Source organism: Montipora foliosa, chromosome 9, assembly GCF_036669935.1.
Source record: "Montipora foliosa isolate CH-2021 chromosome 9, ASM3666993v2, whole genome shotgun sequence".
Classification (NCBI taxonomy): Eukaryota; Metazoa; Cnidaria; class Anthozoa; order Scleractinia; family Acroporidae; genus Montipora; species Montipora foliosa.
The window spans coordinates 12,204,170-12,217,377 of NC_090877.1; the positions used below are offsets into that span (position 1 = coordinate 12,204,170).

A 13,208-nucleotide genomic window follows, 5' to 3' on the forward strand; every position below is an offset into this window, starting at 1 on the left:
AGAAACAGTGACTTCAATATCCATATTTTTAACACTATTAACTACGGAAGCATTCTTTGAGATATCAAGGACCTCACAAACTAGCTGGTCATATACGACGCATTTCCCCGACGAGTGTGATGGTCTACCATGTGTATTTTGGGAGATTTGATGCAACGAAATCGAAATTAATTATTTTACGTGAAATAAATGTACATATAGAACGGTGTCCTAGCTGGAGACTTTTGAACAACTGTCTTTGTTTTGCGAGCAGAAAATTTATTTAACAAGATCGTTTTTTAGTGTGTTATAGATTGTGTGACACAGGAACCTGCATTATATATTAATGTTCTGTTAAAGACTTGCCTGTACGTAGAGTAGCCGAAATTTGTCATATTGATCAAGGAAGTGTATATAGAATAGCAAAAGAACCGTTTGTTTTCTCAAAAAATTGTAAGGAAAGTGTTCAGAGTGGCCCAAGCCCCAAATTGAGAAGCCGGCAGACAAGACTGCTTCTGAGAACGGTAGTCTGTCTATGGGAAAGAGAAGGGATATTACTTCACTTGTAAGCGGCTTATGGAAGAGGCAGGAATCTCACAAAGGAAGTGTCCGTAATTATAAGAGCAGTATCCCTTCACCACAACGAGTCACCAAAATTGAATGGGTCTAAAATGATAAAACCGTAATTCGTACTAAAAATGCAGCGGTGTAAATGGTGAGCTAATAAACCGGGACACTGAAAAAACGCAGACTGCAGACTGTGCAGACCGTCTGTAAAATGAAAATTCTGTTAGCCTGAATTGGGCCTTAATAACATTCAGGTTAGCCTGTTTACGGTTAGCTCTAAATAATAGTGAGGGTAACGCCATATTTTACCCCTGGTCTGCACGGTCTGCACAGTCTGCAGTCTGCGTTTTGGCGTGACCGTAATAAACCAGAGTTATATAAGTTTTACGCTTTACCTGCCTTAGTGCGACCTGTTTTCAATTGGCTTTTTACCGATTTGTGCATGGTGACGTTCTCAATTTCTTATAAAATTGTTTAAGGATAATTTAACTAATGACTACCAGTGACTGGGTACATATATGTAAATGAAAATTTTGCAGTTTTATTTATCTACAGATAGTTAATAAAAGTTCGCCAAAAAGTTTATCAATATACTTTTATTATATACCGAAGATTTCGCAGTAATTTGAATCTCATTAACTGCGAAAGATTTTCCCCCACAAATATTGGAGCTACAAATTTCGCAGTCATCAAAATGTCATTAACGGCGAAAGATTTCCCACTGAATGTATGTTGGAATCACAAATTTTGCAGTTATTGAAATGTCAGTAGCGGCGAAACATTTCCCCCTAAATATATATTAGAACCACAGATTTCGTAGTAAATGAAATGTCACTAACGGCGAAAGTTTCCCTCTAAAGATGTATTGGAACCACAAAATTCGCAGTTCTCTATATTATTACAGGACAGATTTTGTAGACACAGCTGCAGCGTTTTAACTTTTTTATGCTGGCATGGAACTTCAGCACTCTGCCGTTTCCGGGAGCTAACTCTCTCTCGCGGACTTAAACTACCAAAACTGGCGTTTTCATACGCTCTTGCGGAGCTATGATTGATTGACTGGCAATAAAATAACTAAACTAACATCCAGGAATTGTCCCACTCCTTCAAGTTCTTGAATTTGACAAGTCCAGGAAAGAATATGAAGAGATGCAAGAGACGGTCGATCAGGAATCTTAGCGAAAGTGAACGAAAAATGGGGAAATACCAGATGGAAGGACGAGAGTACCTTTCTCGCTCCCTATCAAGCACACCTACAGAGAAACACCAAAGATTTGTACGTGGATATCACATACACAAATAACAATGGATTTCCAGACCTTTATTACTGAACATGGTTGCTTTTAACGAAATTACCACGGAGCCGAGTTTAACGCGGTTGCGAGAGTTCTTTTGAATGAACAAGACAGCAATGCCTACGCAATAGCTATTCGTGAAATATTTACCCACATTACTAAAATACACCCGTCGTTTAAAAATGGGCAGACTCTTCGGCAGATCATGGTAGATTTTGATCAAGCAGAATATAACGGCTTTGAAAGAAGTATCGGAGCGGAACTCTGCGAGAAAAGTTTGTGCGGGTGTACTGTGCACTGGAAAACGTCTGCTAATCGAGTAAGTGATATTGTTACAAAACGCAAAGAGGAATATAAAACCTTTCGCTACATTGGACATGCCATACAAGATCTAACGAATCAAACAGACGTCAAGTTGGCTTTCGACGTCCTTTGTGGTGTAAAGAATATAACCAAGGCGAAACATCTCTTTCCACCTGATCTAGCTGCTACTTGTAATCAACAAACCAATGCCCATTGGTCTCAGTCAGCGCTTTGGGTGAGGTGGTGGATAAGAGAGAGAATTCTGAAAATGTTTTGTAAGGCCTACACTTTACGAGATAACGAAGAGTGGGACGCGGCACCCAATACTAACAATGCCGTCGAGTCCCTAAATAGTCAGTCATTTGGTGAAGGATGTAGTAACATTACGATGCTCATGAAGAATAATTACATGGAAGACAGGTTACAGGCCGTCAAAATTGTCGCAAGTGAGCAAAACATTAATGCAAGTTACGAGAATAACAACCAAGTAGCAAAGGAAAAGAAAATAAAAAAGAGAAAGCGATCTCGATTAAGTTTGAGAGGAGCAAACAGTTCGCTAAATGAAAGCGAAGCTCAAGTGGAACAAACACCTCCTGATAAGAGAGCGAGGTCGGTAGCCTCGCAGCTCCTACAAGGTCTCACCTGATTGGAGACCACCCTTGAGGTTTAACAAAAGAACAAATAACAGAAACAATAGACAAGGGTGGTCTCCAATCAGGAGAGACCTTGTAGGAGCTGCGAGGCTACCGTTTTGTTTTAGGCCTAGGGTCCATTGTTTCTGTTATTTGTTCTTTTGTTAAACCTCAAGGGTGGTCTCCAATCAGGTGAGACCTTGTAAGAGCTGCGAGGTGACCGAAAAAAGCGAGAAAATCCGAGCGAAATCGGAAAAACTTGATGAAGATGCGATGTTCAGTAATACCTTGTGGCCAGACACTAGACAGACGCAGGTTTTTCTCCACTGATAACCAATCGACACGGCGACCTTCATTGGAAGATCGTACACCGAGTGATCCCAACCGCTCTTTCGCTGCGAAGGATGGGAATCCTTTAACAGACACCATAGAACACGCATTTATTGATTGTTTACCTATTATGAACTTTTGGGCCTTTGTCCAAACCTTTATTAACAGGATCTTAGGAACTAATCAATCCCTTTCGAGGCATACTAAACTACTAGGTAAGGTAGGCAGACGTGGCGGGCCTTTAAGCAAACAACAAGTTGATTTATTGAACTGGACTTTATCAGTGGCTAGATATTCTATACATACGTCGATTGTGCAACATAGAGCTCACCAAACAACTGTAACACCGGAAGCACTTTTCAAATCTGCAATCAAAGCCCACTTACGGTTTAAGTTTAAATTATCTTGTATTAGGCAGAATCATGAAAGTTTTAAAACCACATGGTGTCTGGGCGAAGCTTTTGCCAGAGTGGACGTAAATCGTTTAGTATTTACATTCTACTGACGAAAAAAAGTTACAGTTGCTGTGAATTCTCAATTTAACTCGGTTAATATATTTATTTTTTATGTGTAAATAAAAAAAGCCTATTTAGAGACAAAAAAAAAGGGGTTAATCACGTATGGCTCAGGGACCGATTAATCTCTCCCTATTTGGATCGAAAGTAGCACGGGGGACCCCAAACCGAGTTTTTGCAATTTTTTTTTTCTTAATACGTATTTTACGAATGCGCATGCGTTCTGTACTAGTGTGCTTACCACATGATCAAGAGCAAGGAAAAAAATTCAGAACTATAGACTATCCCTAGTTTTCATTACACTAATAGAGGCGCTACCGTAGTCAAGGGGTTAATCACGTATGGCTCATCAGGGACCGATTAATCTCTCCCTCTTTGGATCGAAAGTAGCACGGGGGACCCCAAACCGAGTTTTTGCAATTTTTTTTTCTTAATACGTATTTTACGAATGCGTATGCGTTCTGTACTAGTGTGCTTACCACATGAACAAGAGCAAGGAAAAAATTTCAGAACTATAGACTATCCCTAGTTTTCATTGCACTAACAGAGGCGCTACCGTAGTCAAAAACGCTACCATCACAAAAACACTCCTTGCCTTTTCGCGTACTTCTAATCGTCGGAATTGATCCAAACTTTCCACAAAAAGGTTTTTTTTGTTGCTTTTTTCGCTTTCCGGTGAAAAAGTTTTAGCTTAGCAAACACTTAGCGCAATCAATTGCCATATAAGGTCAAAGGAAGGTATATGAGCTGATAACCGAGATTGAGTGAACCAATCGGAGTACGAGAAATGCATTAACAGAGGTTAAAAATTTAATAATTAAGAATTATTCCATGAGCGCGCGTTGGATATGAGATGATAGATAGCCAACGAGGCGCGTAACGCCGAGGAGGCTATAATCATCTCATATCCAACAAGCGCGAGTGGAATAATTGTTTTATTAAAAACGCCCCCAAAATATAGAAAACTAGACTACAATAAAAATAAAAAGGCCAAAAAAATCACGCATATGCTTGCCGTGTTTGTAGATCATGGTATAATGGCTTAGCCAATCAAAACTCTCGAATTGCATTATCCAATGATCTAGTTTTTAATAAAAAGGATTATTCTCCCAGCCGTAAAGCCCAGAAATAATTGGTCCCTTTCCCGTTCAAGAATGACACCTGTCTAACGCCAAACGATTTTATAATGGGGGTTCCCTCGGGCATGAAACTAGTGAAGAGAAATGCCCTGGGAATGAGGTTGTAACATTTGAACAAGAAACCAAAACAACCCGAGGATAAGCTAAAGAAAGCTTTGGTTCTCGAGGACCCCGAAAAATAAAGGAGTGCTCGAGGCCTTTCCAGTTACCTCAGAGGGTAAAAGGAGCCATGTCGTACCATGGGAGTCTTGGGAGAGCGGTGTGGGGTGTGGACCATATCCAACCCAAAAAAGTTACCAGAGAATTTGCCGTTTGGTTTCAGTGTTGTACATAACACCACATTAGTAAAATGTTAACGAGAATTCGACGAAGAGGTAAATGCGCTTAATTTTCTTGTCACGATTCGTTTGCGTTGTCGAAGTGATGGCTGGACGACAATGCAAACTGTCAGTCGGTGGGTAAATCATGATAGCACGAGTATCAGACTTTTCTTAGAAGGGGACCCCCTACCCCTCACGAAGGGCTGAAACTCAGGTTAGAACAATGACTGTTCAAGAAACTCGTAAAACAGAAGAAACGAAATCTCAATGGTGGAATCGTTTAATTTGAACTGACATGCAAAGAATGCGCATGCCTAACTAGTGCCAATCCTCATCCGAGTAAAAGCGCAGGTTTGGAGCGAAAAAAGAGTGTTCGCAACGCTATTATTTTCAGACCATGGGAGTTTTCAACAATAAACCACATATGGCCAAGCGGGGTGTCTATTGCCTGCCGCTCTTCGACCTGAGAAATGGCCGATGGGAATTTACATAGCAACCCGGCCCCAAGGACCCCCTTTAAAAGGCGCCGAATCTTGGTCCGGCTGTCGTTGAACCCACGACTTCCGCACCGCGCTCCGATGCTCAACCAACTAAGCAAAATGGTCTCGACAGCTTTCTTTGGCAATGATGGCAACTGTGTTCAACAGTGCCTAAATTTGCACCTGAAAATTGATTTCGATTCTTTTATTGAGAAAAGTTTTCCAACATCGCCGAGCACGCTGACTCCACTGGAAGCTATTCTAGCCACGCAAACTAACACAAAATAAAATCGGACTCGTTTTTATTTCACAAGCAATATATACACATAAATATTTTCACACTTCGAAAGTGCTACGAAACGAAATCAGTTTCCAATGCCACTTGGTGAGCGAGTTGAGAGTGAGTACAAATCTGAATAATTCTCAAAGATGACACGCATGTTTGCAAGTATGAGAGAAAAAAGGAGAACATAATCCTAATGTTTTTCAAAGATATCACGAACCAAGCAGAAAGTGATTTAAGTTTGTGGAAATCAAGATTCGTTTGGAGCGATATCACAGAATCTTCAGATAATACAATTAGCAAGCTAACGACCAAAATAAGTGACATTGAAGATTAACACCGAAATTTTACACACATTTCTTGCGAATTTCGAAATCAGTTCTAAACGCTAAGATATGCTAAAAAATCATCAAAGAACCAGACAAAAAAAGACCCTTGTGAACGGTACATATATAAACACCCAATGTACGCGTTTCAACAGCTCAGCAGCAGAGCTACTCCTGCCAGAGTCCACTTGGCAGGCGACTCCTTGGTCTTAAGGAAGAAGTTCCACACATATGTAGGGCCTCGCTGTCTTGTCTTGTAAACAGGACACTCGTACACGTTCTTGGTTTCCTGTTTGTCCACTGGTATGGCCCGAATAAACATCACAGGCATACCAGGAGTAAGCTCTTTCAGCCTTGATTCAGCAATCATGCCTGTCTGTGTGTCCCAACGTGCGCCTTCCATAAACAGCCCGTGTACATAAGCGCCTTCCCTGGGTGGACTGTTAAAATCTTCCTTGTTCTTCTTTGTTACATCCACCTAATAAAACACACAGGTAATATATCTAGAGCTCTTCACGGTATACAGTTGAAAGCATCAAGGGAAGCTTACCCTAATTTCGTTTGGACAAATTGCAGGCCCTTGGCCAGGTCAAGGCGTTAGGCCCGTGACAATTCTAACCTAACCTCCCCCTTACAGCAAGGTGTGGAAACGCCCTTGTTAAGACGACTTTCTGTATAATAGGCACCAGTTGTTCAACTTTATCCAGTGGATAAGTCAATATCCTTCAGTTTCAATCTCTGCAAAGATTTCAGTATTTTACCCTCCTAGCTGTGAACATGCACACTCTAAGCACATCTACTTAAAAGGAGTGTAAGAAAACTCTTGGCCAACATTTAACGTTAAGTATATTTTTCACTCTGGACACTGTGGATAATGACGTATCCAATGGTTAAAGTTATCCGCCCTTGGAGCAACTGGGGCCAGAAGGAAATGGATAAAGCACACGAGCGACAGCACTTACTTGCAAAGCCATCTTGTCCAATGGCCATTCATTCTTTCTCGCCATGGACTGCTCAATGGCAGTAAGGAAAGATTGAGGATTGAAGAAACCTGAGAGCCAAACGACATTGGGCAAACAGAAATCCGAAGTCCAACTCTCTAACTCTTTGATTCGCAGCAACAAGTCCACAAACCATGCGGCCAGCCCTGACATGGACGGGTAAGCACGGCGCGTCCAGGATTCGGGAACATCATCCAGGAAGAGTGCATTGCCCAATTCCTCCATGTCAGCGGTGATGGTCAGTTCACCCTACAAAGAAAAAATTCGGATACACGTCTTGTCATCAAATAACCGACATGAGCTCAGTTCTGATGACCATCGCATGAATTGTATAGATAAGACGTTTCAAAAATATTCCTGATCTCGTGTTTTCATCGCAGTTGGGTGATTGTTTTGAAAAGAGAGCAGCCTCAATTTCAGAGTTTCCCCAGAGCAAAACATAAAGATGTCTGCTGAGAAACAAACCAAGAGCAAAAAAACGAGAAGTATGTCTTTTCTTTAAGGTCTGAAAAGTCAACGAGCAAGGCAGCGACACATCTAGAAGAAGTTTAGAAGAGGGATTAACCGTTAACGAAATCAAATGAAACTCGAGGGTAAAGGGGAGTCTAAATTTTTAACGAAGCCGGTCTTACTTTCAAACCCAAGTCCAACTCTTTCAGGGATCGTTTGATCTCACTGGTGAGGATGTTCATCCGCTCACACTCCTGGAATGCGACCACAGTGTACGGTGTGCGATCTTCGACACGAGCCATCATCTCTTGCACGTTGAACTCGTCAGGCAGCTTTTCAAGGATTTCATCCAAAACCTGCTTGACCTGTTTGGAAAACATGTAAAAAGACAGTTTGAAAAATCTTTCAAGCGAATTCCATTTTTGTTCGTTATTTACCTTCGAATTGGTAAAATGATCCCTGAGGATTGGGTTATCGAGCCCTTCAAGGGAATTGACAAAGCACTCTCTCACTTCACTCAACAGAGGATTATAATAAACAATTCCACACTGCGATTCATGGGTCGTATTTGAGGTCGACCCACAGTTAGTATTCTTCTATGACTTCGATTTTTATGTAAAGAACCCCCCAAAACGGATTGCACTATGGGATTGTGCAAGTAGCGAGATGCCTGTGTCACCACCCACGATAAATGGTCACACTATTAAACAAGGACCCTGCCTATTAAAATGGATAGCTCTTCCCCTTCCTGTAACGTAATCCCCTCTTCCACGACTCATCCAAGATGGCGGACTGCCTGAAGAGAAGGGGCGAAAATCACTTCTTATGATAAATTATCAAATGGTCTCGTTGCGGGCTAAACATTTACTACGGAATTACAGGATGAATGAATAAAAATGTGAAAATAGAAGGATTACCCACCTTTTCCTCTCTGGTCTGACCCCCACCGCCCCCGGCCCCTGCATCCCTGGGTTGCATTTCCAAAACGGTACGGAAGAGATTGTCCGAAGTAGCCGTCAAGAAGCCGATCTCAGCATTAGGGTGCAGACCGTATAGGTAAGGGCTCTCGGCTGGTAACACTTCGTCGATGTAGTTGTGATAGGTTTTGTAGTCCGAATTTGGAGGGATAGGAAATCCCGGTGCAAGGTTCATCTCTCCTTCAAGCTGCAAACATAAACACAATTGAGAGATTAGCGGGATTTACCATCACGTTTGTAGCAAACGGCAAACGCCCGGCCGAAATGTGTATTCATTTCTTGCCTGAGCAACGAGCAACTTCTCAAAGGAGAAAGACAACTGAGTAAGAAAGAGGGAATTTTCATAAACGCGAGTAATTAGATGCAACAGTGGCTCAGTTACGTTGGTTCAGTGAGCACCGGGCTGCCATGCGGGAGGTCGTGAGTTCGGCGAAGGACGGACCAACACTCAGGATCTTGAAATAACTGAGGAGAAAGTGCTGTCTTTGTAATGTCATCTCAAAATGGTTGAACTCTCTAGTCTTCTCGCATAAGGACTATAAACCACAGGCCCCGTCTCACAACCCGACCCTGTGGGACGTTAAAGATCCCCCACACTGATCCCGGTGTTGTGATTTGGTCTTATTGAGGACCACAAGTTCATTAGCCTATGGCTATTACGAAAACTTCACTTCGCGCTCAAGTTGTACATATAAGACGATGTGTCCCTTTAAGTCTAAGCATTTGCTACCTATTTCCAACAATAAGGTTAGGGTTAGCGTCATTTTTAGCTTAGGGTAAATGCAGCTGTTTATCAGTCCTTACTCGAGGAGAAGCCCTTGGGGAAAGTCTGTATGACGAGACATTCTGAGAGAGGAGAAAGGGGTTACGCTTATTGAAATCCGAGCCGTGCATCTAATTACCTGCATTTCTGGACATATCTGTGTTTTTAGGACAAACAGTAGCCTACTCTTCGCAATTTTGCAATTTCATGTAAACGCGATGACACAAATGCGACGCTTAATTTCTCCATAAAGCTTTGAGTTTGCCAAGAGATTCATGTGCAAATGGTTGGACATTGGAAATTCCGAGAAACTATGGTGACGTTTGCAACACTCTTACCATGTCGGGTTTCATGTACTCCTCTAAGTAGGTTTTACACAGCCTTCTGTCCCAGTCATCTGTAATGTGTCCTCCGTACATGATCTCACCGAATAAGTAACGCAGATCAGTCCATGGAACCTGAACGAGGAGACAAAAAACACAATCCACTTCTTAATCCAGTTTGTCGGTTCTTTAATCTGCTCCGAGAAGTTTTTCTCCGGGTACTCCGGTTTTCCCCTCTCCAAAAAAACCAAATTTTGAATCGATTTCCCTTAATTTCAATTTACAGTGTCCCAAATTAGTGCTACAGCGCTAAAAGATTAGACACTTAAATAAAGTTCCTTTCCTTTCCTCAGTTTCCTTTTTCCTTTCACACTGCACTCACAACTATGTCTGAGCTGACTTCTACGGAGCAAGCGTAGCTCGCGATTCTCAATCTTGTGTCGCCATATTTCCACCATGTAGTAAATATGGCTCAAACGCGAGCCCATTGAATATTCGTCCCATGAGGTCGCGGGTTTGCGACCCGCACGGTCTCAAGCAAAAGGTGCTGCCTTTCTTATCTCGTACGCAAATGACTGGACTTTCAAGTTTTCTCGGACAATTAGTCCCCGTCACAAAACTCTTGCTTGTAAAATTCTTTGAAATTTTAAAGTATTCACTTACATAACAACAAAGAGCACGACACTGAGTTCCCGGCTTTGTGGTCTGAGTGCCTATTCTCTCCAGCAAATGTGGCCGGCTCAAAAAGTCTTACGGTGTATGAGGCCATGCAGGCAAAACTAGCCTTCAGTCAAAAGGGACATTTTCGGGTTTTGGGAATAAAACTACAGAATTTTACCTTAGTGCCATTTTAATTCTCTCGTAGTGACAAAACGGCGTTCTTTGTTAAGCCAAAAAGTGCCGAAGTAAACAAAGATCGGCCTATCAGTTTCGCTCACCTTGGCATTGGCCTCAAGGTAGTTATAAAGTACATTTACACTGATGGTCAGGTCACCAGTGTTGAATGGGTAAGATCTGTTCCATCCCTGAGGTCCAAACTTACGGCGCTCAGCTACGCATGCGTGGAAATAGCACAAAGCGAACAGTATGCTCTTGAATTCATTCTCTCGGGCGCACATTTCAAGTGTGTCCTAAAAACAAAACAAAAACAACGTCATGTTAAATAGGCCATTCCGAAAAAAAATCATATTAGTTAAGTCGATAAATTGCGCTATGTAGGTTTCCAAAGAACAAATGGTTGTTGCCTATTAAAAAGGAACGAAAATATCACAAGAAGAAAAAGAATAACAATCATTTTATCGAAGTTTAAAGCTCATATATATACCCCAGCAGAAGTGCTCTACAAATCCGAAAGACTGTAAGTGAAAGGAAATCAAATTAGATGGAGCGATGTACTTTTTTAGAAAAGGCGTGGTACCTTAGACACATGCAGATGATATAGCACTCAACCGTGGACGCATACAAAGCTCTGTAATAATTTGTGCAATAATAAGGCCCCTAACGGGAAAGTGTCTGTAACATGTTGAAAGATGTTATTTATCGTTCTTGCTTAAAACTCCCAGTCACTTTTTTTCGTCCTGAAATCATTCCTTCTTGGTGTTGCTGTCAGTTGATTGCCATCTTGGATAATCTGTCGTGCTTGAATGGATTCCAACAAAATCAGAGCTTAAAGCCATCCCTTTTATAGAGCGTCTTCGTGTTTACGGATACTCGGGAAAAAAATTGCTTGCTTTTTTGTAGGAGTCCAGAAAGAAAAAAATGCGTCATTTCGACACATTCAGTCCTGTTAGTACAGCGGGACAATAATTGTGACCTTAACCAAGTTTAATGGCCTCGCTTCAAAGAGACTCCTATAGCTCAGCGGTAGAGCATGCGAACTAGTAATCGGAAGGTCGTTGGTTGGATTCCCACAAAGGAGAACTCGAAATTTTTGCGAGTGATCCCTGAGTCATCATTGATGTAGGACACACACCTCTTCATGCTTTTACCACCTCCTTCATTACAAATCAAAAGTTGGTGTTTTTCTTTTCAACGAGAGAGAAAAGCAGAAAAATACGGAGGAAACCACTCCAAGCAGAGTAGAGAACCAACAAACTTGACTCAAGCCAAACTTGAGCCGCCAACTCCGGGAATCAACCCACGACATAATGGTGAAAGGCAGTGCTCATACCATTTGGTCAGTCCTGCTGCAGATTTTTATGAGGAAATTATCATATACTCAGAATGAAAGTACTGTATCTAGGATACCTTTACGATGTATTTTAAATGTTCGTCTCTACGTTCATTAATCCCTAGTTTCTGGAATGTAGAAAATTAAATTCTTCGTTTCGAGTATTTCTTTCGAGTATTACATGTCAGCCAATTCAAGGCGGAACCCCACCGAAAGAGCATAAAATGGGTGACAGCGAGCTAAGTTACTTGAGTGAACTTCATCCAAGACCCTAACTCGAATGTACTCCGGTATAATAAGAACCGCATGTACAACACAAATCTACCAAATTGTTGTACTGACCTGGTTAAAGTTGTCGAGCGCCTGATGTAAGTTGGCCTGCATTCCTGTGGGTGGCTCATTTGTAATCTTGATCGAGGACTCTAAAATTCCTTGAGGGATGATATGAGACTCGGGCGTGCCTGCGGGTTCAGCCGAGATGTATACTCGATAGTTCTCATGGCTTCCTTCGCTGTAAGCCTCTAGTTTTTTCTCCAGTGTTGGAAGCCACTTCTTTACAAGATGGATATTCTAGGAAAACGGCAAGAAAAAGCTGCTTAGCTGTCAAGTATTAAGCCCGAGATTGGTTACATTTTACGTCCGTCAAACTGGTCAATTTTTGTCCCGTAATTAGTGCTTCTCTCACTGCAAGAGCATTCGAAACATTATCGACCCGCGTAAAAACAGAATAGATTGAGAAAGGGGAAAATAAATGACTGAATGTAAATATCAAAAGATCGAAATAACACAAACTATAGAACCTACAAATACAATGTTGCGTAAATTTCATAAAAAGCGAGTGACTTTGGCAATTATGTCATAAGGATTTTATTTACCTGCAAAATAACCCAATGTCCTTCCTTTCCCGCCAAGTCAAGACTCTGCTCTGCAACGATTTCTTGACCCTAACAAAGAAACACGTTAAATGTCAGTCGTCTTACTACATAAAATAAAATAAAATAAAATAGACGAGAGAAAACAGCCGGTATACCAAGCGCCCGGGAAAAAGACTGAACTCCTTACGCGAACGAGCGAGGAAACACTCGCACCAAACTTGAACGCCTTTTTCATCTGTTGAACACTTTTAAAAATATCGCGTCTCAAAATGCGGGTACATAGAACAAAACAACATAAACGCAATGCGTCCGTTACTCACCTGTCCTAGAGAAACATTGTGGAAGTTTTTGTTATCAATGGTGAAACCGATTTTTTTCCCCAAGGCCTCCACGTCCTTCAAAGGGTCCACACCTGGGGAAAGGATGAAGAAGATTGGCGTTCCAGGCCCGCTCTCCTCATACGACTTTGCAAACTCCACTT

The 13,208-nt window shown here is 41.7% G+C and overlaps 1 protein-coding gene and 1 pseudogene across 1 annotated transcript in view; both read right to left on the bottom strand.

Moving 5' to 3' along the window:
• LOC137971331 (tetratricopeptide repeat protein 28-like) overlaps positions 1–13,208 on the bottom strand; it is a 162,608-nt gene that overhangs the window by 57,129 nt on the left and 92,271 nt on the right. The gene's annotated exons all lie outside the window — the stretch shown is intronic.
• The window catches only part of LOC137969804 (dynein beta chain, ciliary-like), a 46,814-nt pseudogene continuing 39,459 nt past the window's right edge, over positions 5,854–13,208 (bottom strand).